The sequence below is a fragment of the Ruditapes philippinarum genome, unplaced genomic scaffold (assembly GCF_026571515.1).
Source record: "Ruditapes philippinarum isolate M1 unplaced genomic scaffold, ASM2657151v2 ctg3132_1_1_1_1, whole genome shotgun sequence".
Classification (NCBI taxonomy): Eukaryota; Metazoa; Mollusca; class Bivalvia; order Venerida; family Veneridae; genus Ruditapes; species Ruditapes philippinarum.
Window position 1 is genome coordinate 19,355 of NW_026863573.1, and position 10,817 is coordinate 30,171.

The 10,817-nt window shown below is 35.0% G+C and overlaps 1 long non-coding RNA gene across 1 annotated transcript; it reads right to left on the reverse strand.

The window, feature by feature from the left end:
• Nucleotides 1–1,013: 1,013 nt before the first annotated feature.
• On the reverse strand, nucleotides 1,014–3,411 carry LOC132722538 (uncharacterized). The gene is made up of 3 exons (XR_009624622.1): nucleotides 2,930–3,411; nucleotides 1,432–1,518; nucleotides 1,014–1,042 (listed from the first exon to the last, which is right to left on the reverse strand). It is a non-coding gene; the product is annotated as an uncharacterized LOC132722538 (long non-coding RNA).
• Between the last annotated feature and the right edge of the window lie 7,406 nt (nucleotides 3,412–10,817).

Here is a 10,817-nt window from a genome sequence, read left to right on the forward strand (position 1 = left end):
TAACTTCGGCCAAATATATTTGGTAGAAAGTATCACTCAAATTTAATAACAAATTGAGCTGATCGTATATTATATTGATGAACAATGCTCAATCAAATATATTGCACTTTATTACATTATGACGCCACCAACCCCGAAACAACCATCATTAGAAAATCTGACAGCATAGCCAGTGTACAATTTGGCGAACTCGACTAGTAACTTTTATATACTTGCATATCCGACTACTACGGGGTTCGAGAATAAATGAGCCGCGTCACGACAAAACCAACATAATGGGTTTGCGACCATCATGGATCCAGACCAGACCAGCCTCCTCGCAGTCTGATCAGGATCCATGCTGTTCGCTTTCAGTTTATTGTACTTGTAATAGGGTCTGCAAGCGAACAGCATGGATTAGATCAGACTGCGCGGATGCGCAGGCTGGTCTGAATCCATGCTGGTCGCAAACCCATTATGATAGTTTTGTCGTGACGCGGCTCAAATAGATTTCATCATCTTAATGGGCAAAAGTGTAAGTTTATTGTTACATGCACTTTTATACTTCTATAACTTTCACTTTTTTATTTTTAATTATTATTTGACATACACTTTGCTGTGAAGATTCAAGGTATGGTATGGCCAGTCGCATGCACATATTCAGAGAAGGGATGAACGTTGGGGGTTCATAGCCCCCCCCCCCCCCCCCCCCCCCCCCCCCCCTCCTCCTGCGGATATGTGCAGTTCTTCTGACGTTTAAATATTGAAAATCACGCAAAACTAGTAAAATTAACAAATTGATTATTCGTTACACCTCTAGAAAACTAATAAATTGCCAACCCTCGTTGGAAAATCTATAACGCCTTGTCGGAAAAGTATTCCATTTGTGACATATGCAGTCTTCATATTTAGTAGACTCTTTTAATAAATTGTATTCTAGCTTTACCTTTTTTTCCAGACTTTCGTCCCGAAAGGGTCACCCTTTTTTTATAAATAATTAAAAATTTTTTTGGGAAAACCCGGGAAATTTTCCATTTTTTACTGGGGTGTTCAAATTTGAAAGCTGCAAATATTAATTATACAGAAAAGCTACATTATGTTGAAACTATACAAGTTCTGAATATAATAATAGCTTATTAATTACTATGCATATCAGTCGCCAAAAAATGCTTTCACTTTTACAACTCATGATATACGACGATGACATTAAAAGATGATACTATAAACGATGTTTTATATGAAAACAAGGATTCCGGTAAGATCTTATTTTTTTCAAAGGTAAAGGAAAATAACTAAATATTTAATGTTGCTTTCCCAAACAATCTTCATTCGGTTGTAGAAATTAGTATACAAAGTTCAATAAATCGCTTCTAAGATAATGAATAGTGTGAAATCATAGGGCTTCAACTGAAAAGTTCATATGTGGTTTTCATGTTTTCAATAGTTACTCACTTTGACAAAACATGTAGGGATGTTTTGTAGATGTTGTGCCCATACTGGCACATTATATGGAACTAAGTTGTAAAATTCCCCGTCCATCTGTAAACAAAAGCGTAGATATTTAATAGTGATATGTAATACAAAATCTTGGCAGGATCTCAATAATCTTGTCATAATTTATAGTTTCAATTGTTTCATAACATCGAGTGATTCCAAGTACGACAAGTACAATTACTATTTTGCTCGTCATACATTTAAACCTATATAGGAATCATCAGAAATATAAGCCGCGTCACGACAAAATCAACATAGTGGGTTTGCGACCAGCATGGATCCAGACCAGCCTGCGCCTCCGCGCGGTCTGATCAGGATCCATGCTGTTCGCTATCACTTTCTCTTCTTGTAATAGAGTTTGTAAGCGAACAGCATGGATCCTGATCAGACTGCGCGGATGCGCAGGCTGGTCTGGATCCATGCTGGTCGCACACGCATTACGTTCGTTTTGTCGCGACGCGGCTCATATGCTTTCAACATAGTCGTTGTCAGTAGTAATTTAAACTATGGTCATCAAAGATGATGTTACAATCATTGTTATCATTATAAAAACATTAAACATTACATCATACTATAAGCAATGACTCCATGATTATCACCACGAAAGCATAATATTAGCATTTACTTTAAACGAGCCGCGCCATGACAAAACCAACATAATGCGTTTGCGACCAACATGGATCCAGACCAGCCTGTGCATACGGGCAGTCTGATCAGGAACCATGATGATCGTTTTCAGTTTCTCTACTTGTTATAGGTTTGTCAGCGAACAGCATGAATCCTTATCAGACTGCGTGGATGCTGGTCGCAAATGTTGGTTTTGTCATGGCGCGGCTCAAATCATCTTCAATGTCCAAATAATTCGAATCTTTTCACAAAAAGCTTAGATAGATTAACTTCTTCGATCATTTAAACAGGAGCTGCCTGCACGAGAAAATGTAATTAACTGGTTAATTCAGTTAAAAAAGGAAATATGTTTCTCGGAAGATGTCTGTCATTTTATCTGTGAATGGATCTACTAATAAAAGGCTAATGGCTGCAATTTGATAGATTTTATTTTGCTTTTTGATTGAATATGTTAACTGACGGAGGTGTGATATGAGATTTTTTGTCAACTTCATCTCTTAAACATTTCTTCTTCATGCTAAAACTGACAGAACGCATTATAACCACTTAAGAAAAAGCACACTTTTAGCACCATGTGCACATCTGCAGCAAACGCACACTTTTAGCACCATGTGCACATCTGCAGCAAACGCACACTTTTTGCATCATGTGCACATCTGCAGCACTGGACAAGAATAATAAATAGTGATGTGCAGAAAAAGAACGGATATTATCAGATGGATTGGTATCCAGTAATATATCAAGCGAGCAGCTAGTATCCTATAAATAAATATACGACAGTTATCCTTAACATTAGTAAATATCCGTGTACGATATCAGCAATACTCACGATAGTTTTTTCTATATTGTATTACAAATCCGATTAATATTCCAAATAAACAAACTTCACGTTCCTGACTAGCAGATTGCTTTACCAGAGATGCCAACAAGTCTGTCAAATCTTTGAAAATTACATGCAATTATGTTCAAACGCATTTGAACCTTAACTTAAGCTGTATACAGTTGACATAATGATAACTTTCGACCCTTTTTCATTTTCATAACTTTAATACTAAGTAGATACTGAAAAAGATAACATACTTCCAAATGTAAGAATGTCAACCTGACGACTGCGTGTCACCTTTTTACTGATATGCAAAATGAAATCACATTTATGCGCACGTACAAATATGTGTACGCACGTATGTAAAGTTAACATGATGTATGTCCTGGAAGTTCGAAAAATACGTTGCAACAACGAACGTTAGAAAACGTGAAACTATACATTCTGACGTATATAATTTCTGTCACCGGTCAACTTCTTTTTAAATGTTTGTATGTATAGGTACGACTTCATAAATTAAGTCATAAGGTTATATAAGTCATAAGGTTATAAGTGATACCTGGTACACGAAACCCCGTTAGGGCATCCCTTTCAAATCAAAACAAATAACTGTATCAAACTACATCAAATGTTGCTAAAGTATGTTCTTGAAAATTATTGATCAAAGTTCTTCAAACAATAAAATTGTCTTTCAAATCTTAATTCACAAAATAGTCTATTTTCAAAAACGTATATGAAAACAACAAAACACTGACATTGTTGCGAGAAATTTGCACGGGGAGGCAGAAAATAATACCGAAAGTGTCACAAAATGTTCATTCGCTTGCCGCCACCAGTCTTTAAATGGGGAATATGGGATAAGCAAAAATAATATATTTGGCTCCGGCGAATTAAATACGTACTATGTTTTTGGTTTGTTTTTAATGATTGTTGTGACAGCGTTCAAAGTGGGTAACATAAGTATACTTAAGGACAATGAAAACGCACGCCCGCATTATATGCATTTTGTTACATGAAAATAAAACACTTATGACTCCATTAGATATATATCATAACTTTAATGCAAAACGCAAACTTAACAACTGAAAATAATTCAAAATGTTTAAAATCAAATGTACACCAGTAAATCGAAGAACCTTAGGTGAAAATCCCAAAATCACACTTTTTCATTACAGTAATGCAACCTTAACAAAGGCAAACAATGAAAATCCAAAACAAAGTCACTCATAAATGTCTATTCGTAATGTCACCGTCGGGATCTTTAGAAACGACAATATCCTCCATCAGCGTCTCTTAACAGAGGAAAATCGTTGCCTCATAGACCTTACGATGCGGATAGTCGCCTGTGGAAGCCAGCCCGCATAGCTCAATCGGTTAGAGCGCGAGACTTGTAATCTCGACATTGTGGGTTCGATTCCCGGGCTGGCCAACTAAAATTACTAATCAGTCTTTCGAATGAGACTTTAAATCGAGGTCCCGTGTATGGGTGCTTAAACACTTGGCTCGCTAAAGAACCAGGAGAAGCTTCTGGAACTGGGGCATCTTTCTGTATCTGTAATTGCACTATCCTCCGAAAAATAAAATGACTAATACTCTTCTGGAGGGCTCGCCCATATGGGCAACCGGTGGCGAGTATAAATAAACGCAAATACACACACATCGCCTGTGGAATCTGACGCCGTTCAGTCTGTAGTGTAGTGCGAAACGCTGGTGAAGCCGAGAAATTGTAGACCGACGGACACCAAAATGGTTGGCGCTTTGATAATACAAAATTGATTATAAGATAGGCCAGACTGAATCTCTCCGAAATATATCCATCGGTTAATTCTTTGTAGAACCATTGCATACAATTTGATAAAAGTATCCAATAGTGTTTGAAATTAAGCACCTTTTATTGAGGAAAAGTGTGTATATGCAATTTCAATGTGAGCTTTACGATTTCTAAAACTGACCATTTGCATAGTTTAATATTCATTTTCATAAACAATTTAATTGTTTATTTGTGTCTAATATTTATAGAAAGGTGTGAAAAACAAGTTAATAATTAACAGTTTAAAAAAATAAATAATTTCATTTCATAAAGTAACCATGAATTGATTAAATGTTTTCTGTTGTGATCTTATCACAATTAGCCAAAAGTGTTACTTTTGATTTTTCGAGTACTGTCTTTATCATGCAATAACTTCATTAAAATGCAATCATTTTTCATAACTTTGGTATCTAAATGACCGGAATGCATTCGGTTTTATGAAACTGTTGACAAAATACTAACAGAAAATATATTTTTTTGTTAAAACGCAATTATTCCGACCGTGCTTTTTTATTGTCCTTAAGTATAAATACAATTAAAGATGCACTCAAACATATTTATACTGGCACTCATACATCAAATATACTTTAATTTTTGTATCATACATAAAGTCATCTTTTCAAATGTACAAAATTATCTGAATCACACAATATGAATACAACAATCGCCAACGTCTTATTAGATACTGCTTTCGGTAGCTGTTTAAATCAGTTAAAACTGTTTTAATTCATTTTTCAATTTCAAGACCGTTCGACATCAGCGTTAAAAAGATAAGACAAAAGACAAAGAATCGATTTAATAGGGACTATCCTATTGGAATTGTCATTATTTTCTCACATTAGTTAAATTAGTTTTATCATGAATGGAATATTAACTTAAATATTTATTTCCATAGTTACAAACTAACGTGTACTCAACCGTGAATTATTTAGAACTAGCCTTGCCTGATTTTCAGCTATAAAGTGGGTAACGTTGGATTAACATTCTTGAGCAATAACGTAACGTTAGAACACGGCCATCGTCATTTCCGACCAGTTCAATGTTTGTCGTTATTTGTGTCTTGTTATTGTCAGAATCAACTAATAGCTGGTAAGCCACAGGTGGCGTGGAATTGTGGAGTGTTATTAACTTTTGTCTTTGACTTAGAAAGTCACTGGCGGTATATGTAAAATGATAATATCATCCGAAACCTTACCAACCTGTGTAAAGATGTTTGCATATAAATGGCATGTGATGTCCAGAAATGAGAGGAAGTCTATAGAAGACGATGGAAAAGCGGGTAGAACTTTAGGTTTGTAACATGCAATGCAGCAAGCACTTAAATAATAGAATGATATTCAAAGTTTACACAGAACGTTATCGTTGATTATGAAGATACATGGTAAATGAACACTTTTAACAAATTGATCACGATATATTGGTGGCGTGGTGGCGCGATAGCTCAGTTGGTTAAACCACTGACTATCACTCCTGAGGTCCCGGGTTCGATCCTGGGTTACACCCTTGGGATTTTTCAGAGACACTTTCAGTGTTTCCCACCTACATAGAGGTGTACTGGTAAGAAATCCAGGTAATCCTCGCATGTATCAGTGCTATACACTGGGCATGTAAAAGAACCAAGGGGTCTATTCAATAAGAGCTAGGGACTGGTTCCCGGATTCCCTTGTATCTTAAAGCTGTTTCTTAAATGTATACAATGTATACCTGCCTGTAACACTCGTAAGAGGGGTTGGCAGTATCCACAGATAGATAGATATTGTAATTGTTACAAACCCTAGATAATTCTTGGCAGATGTGTATGTACTTTCAAGAAACGACTAGGAATTTGGATTTCATAAACAGTTTTGAAAGGCTGTCTTTCGAACGCTGGCTTATTTCGTTTAATTTCTCTGACTGACGCAAACAATGCAGTTATTGCTCGTAGGAAACTTTATTTGATAAGAAGTTAACAACTTCAGTTATGAATCTGATATCGAGGGTTCAAAGGTAAAAGGTAATAACTGCCATTTTCTACATTTCGAGAAAAACGCAAAAAACATATATTTTAATACAACTTTATTTTCCGTAATATTTTTATAACAATTTTGATTCTCCCATATCTGTTGACTACATTAGATCATATTTTGTTTAGTTTACCTTGCTTGGTGCTGATTAAACACTAAAATTATGTTTTGTTTTAAAATTCTAAGATCAAAATAATATCATTTTACAGAAGTAAAAGGTAATAAATGTACTTAGATCCTGTCAAGACAACAAGTTTGAGCGGTAAAAGGTAATAACTGCCCTTACGACCTTTTACTTCTGAAGGTTTAGCAATAAATGTTCAAGATAAATTGTGGTAAAAGGTTGTAAGTGCAGTTATAGCCTTGTTCCTCTAAAAAGAATTTAGATGTTGAAGTAATTGTTACTGTTGCAAATTTATTAATTATGTCCTTACTTTGAAGAACCTTACGTAATGTCATTAACACACATGCACAATAATACTCGTACACAAAATTGACAATTTTCATTCATAGAAATATGAAATATGTACCTAATCAATATTTAGATTCTACAGAAATAAATTGATAACTAAAAAGTTAGGGAAATACGCACTAAAATCTTAGTTTACAAATTTTCATTTATTTTGAATGTTCTCTGGTATAGTCAAACAGACCCCAGACATCAGCAATTAAGGATATTAGTGACCCATATCATAGTTAAGTAAATAAAAACTACTGTTTCATGTCACAGAATGTGAATGTTTGTCATTAATTATTCCATGACCTTCACCCTCACTAACAGAAGGCACTGGAAGTTTGTCTTTTATAGATTTGCTGCATGGCAATGACTCGTAATATGATTCATACTCCTTCGGAATTGTCCTAGAGGCAACAAGTGACATCAAATCAGCTTTTTTTGCAGCATATATTGAAAGTTTCTCCGTATAAGCCTTTCGTGGAGCCTTATGAAACTTTTCTTTGCTTCTGCTATTCTTCTGCATTAACCTAACTTCCTTGAACTCACTAACATCAAAAACCATAGTTCATAAAAATACTGTATTCTTTCATTTCTTTGTTTTTACGAACTTGAATCCATTTTATATATTTAGCTAATTAACATGTTCTCCATCAACATCAATTTTCATTGAGCCAAAGTTTTGTTCTTTGTACAACTTGTAATCTAGTATGTCAGTGTATTTTATTAGAACGACAATATATGGTTGCTTCCGGCGTGCTAATGATATAACTGTTTCCCGCTGAGATGGAACATGTACTTTTGTGAGGCTTTTTGCATGCTCGATAGATGCATGTATGGAATCACATTCCATTTCGGAATGACCACTTTCGAGTAAATTGTGGTTTATACACTTGATGTGAGGAATATACTGGACAAACTGATTGCGATTCTGTCCCCCACATGTATCACTATATAATGTCACTTCTTCAATAACAGATGTCTTACTTGCATCAGAAGTAACATACAAGTACACACAAGTTCCTACTTCGCACGAGCCTCGTTTCCCCTGTGTCTCATACCCAAGATAACAAGTCCCGTTACCATTTCCCAGTTCATAGAATGACAAATTGTAATAACACAGTTTTCTTTTGTAATAAAGTTCACCAATTAAACTGCATGGTGTTTGGCGATACAGCCTGGATATCAAATGCCGACACAGAAAACTTTGGATCTTTCTTTGCCCGTTCTTTATCGGCTGATTTTGCCATTCTAGCATTGTTTTTTTCTTAGTGTGCCTGACATTTTGCTTTGTTGCCTCATCTAGTCTAGCTTCTATGCTCAAAGTGTCATACAGATTGCAGAGTGTACATTGATCTTTCTTAGGATGGAAGAAAGACAAGTTATATTCTGTACAGAAAATGTTTCTGTATACAGCCTCTGAAACACACCTTCTATTTTGTCCTTTGCATTTTTCTACATACATTGAGTACATTCGTGTTATACTTAAATCTTGCGTTAGATTCTTCCTGTTTCGCGTATAGTGTGATTCAAAAGTCGGATAGCTTTGGATGTGTTTCTTTACAAATGATCAGTGATATTTCTTTGTTTTATTTCCAGGCACAGCTTTCCCTTTCTTGTCATTTCCAACATATAACCCTGCCACTTTGTGCTTAACTGCGTTTGCAACTGTTTTGGAACCGACATCGAGAGTTTTTAGAAAAAGTCAGTGCACACTCTAACCATTTTGCCACCAACTATGAAGAAAAACGAATTTGAAATAGTTCTTTGTTTTCTTCTCTGTTTAGATACCTTCTCTGGTTCTTTAGTGGCAACATGGAAACAAATAAATTGCCTCTGACTTTTGTTATCACCCATTGACCAGTATGTACTGAATATCTTCTGTCTTTCATCTTCGGTTATATTCTCGCTGCATTCAAATCCACAAGATAAATGTCTTTGGGAAAGAGATAACAGATAGTGCCTGTGAACTGTATGAATGCAGTATTCTGTCAGAGGAAAAAGGTGATAAATCAGTTATAACCTTTTTCCATTACAGAATCTTCACAACATGGGGAACAACAAGTAAACAACAGGTAATAAGTACACTTAGAACCTTTTACCCCTACATAATTTGTAGAAAAGAAGTTATTACAAAATACTTTTTAATTTTTTGCCCTTATAAGGATTGAATATTTATATAATATTTTCGCCAAACATAAAGGACAATAAGTACATTATAAAAAACATAAAAAGTCGATTTCAGCAAAAATGGCAGTTATAACCTTTTACCTTTGAACCCTCGATATTTAAGATACAATGTCTTTTGTTTTTTTTTTGATCTAGTAAATTATCGAATTCAAGTAAGTTTACATATTTGATATACGACAGTAATTTTAGATATAAATCAATTTCAGCTTTGTTTTGTTACTACAACATGCTTAATTATGTCTGAATTTAGACAAAAATAAATGCGATTACTTACCGCACGGGGAACCAATTAAGAAATTAGTTCTTTTATACTTAAAACTAGAAATGTGTCCATAGGACACGGGTGCCCCCACCGCGCCACTGTTCTCTCAATCTTTTTACTAAGTCAAGGGAAATAACTCTACAAATACTGGATAAATCCACAAGCGAAACCCCAGGTGCAAATCAAAAATATGCTGAGCAACCTGCCCATAAGGTTTAATGACTATGTCAAATCCTTCTTGAGAAACTTGCGACACAAGTTGAAAATTGCAAAAATTTTCAAAGTGTAAGGCAATAACTCTAAAAATACCTAATAAATCTAGACGAAAATACCTGGTGCACAACTGCACATGCTGATCAATATTCCTGTAAAGTTACATGACTCTAGGTCAAATACTTTTTGAGTTACGTGCGACACATGTTGAAAATTGCCAAATTTTACTAAGTCAAGGGCAATAACTCTGAAAATACTAAAAATATCCAGACGAAAATACCCAGGTGCACAACTACACATGCTGATCAACATTCCTGTAAAGTTTCATGACTCTAGGTCAAATACTTTTTGAGTTATTAGCGACACAAGTTGAAAATTGCAAAATTTTACTAAGTCAAGGGCAATAACTCTGAAAATACTAAAAATATCCAGACGAAAATACCCAGGTGCACAACTACACATGCTGATCAACATTCCTGTAAAGTTTCATGACTATAGGTCAAATACTTTTTGAGTTACAAGCGACACAAGTTGAAAATTGCAAAATTTTACTAAGTCAAGGGCAATAACTCTGAAAATGCTAAAAATACCCAGGTGCACAACTACACATGCTGATCAACATTCCTGTAAAGTTTCATGACTGTAGGTCAAATACTTTTTGAGTTACATGCAACACAAGTTGAAAATTGCAAAATTTTACAAAGTCAAGGGTAATAACTCTAAAATACTATAAATATCCAGACGAAAATACCCAGGTGCACAACTACACATGCTGATCAACATTCCTGTAAAGTTTCATGACTGTAGGTCAAATACTTTTTGAGTTACATGCGACACAAGTTGAAAATTGCAAAATTTTACAATGTCAAGGGCAATAACTCTGAAAATACTAAAAATATCCAGACGAAAATACCCAGGTGCACAACTACACATGCTGATCAACATTTCTGTAAAGTTTCATG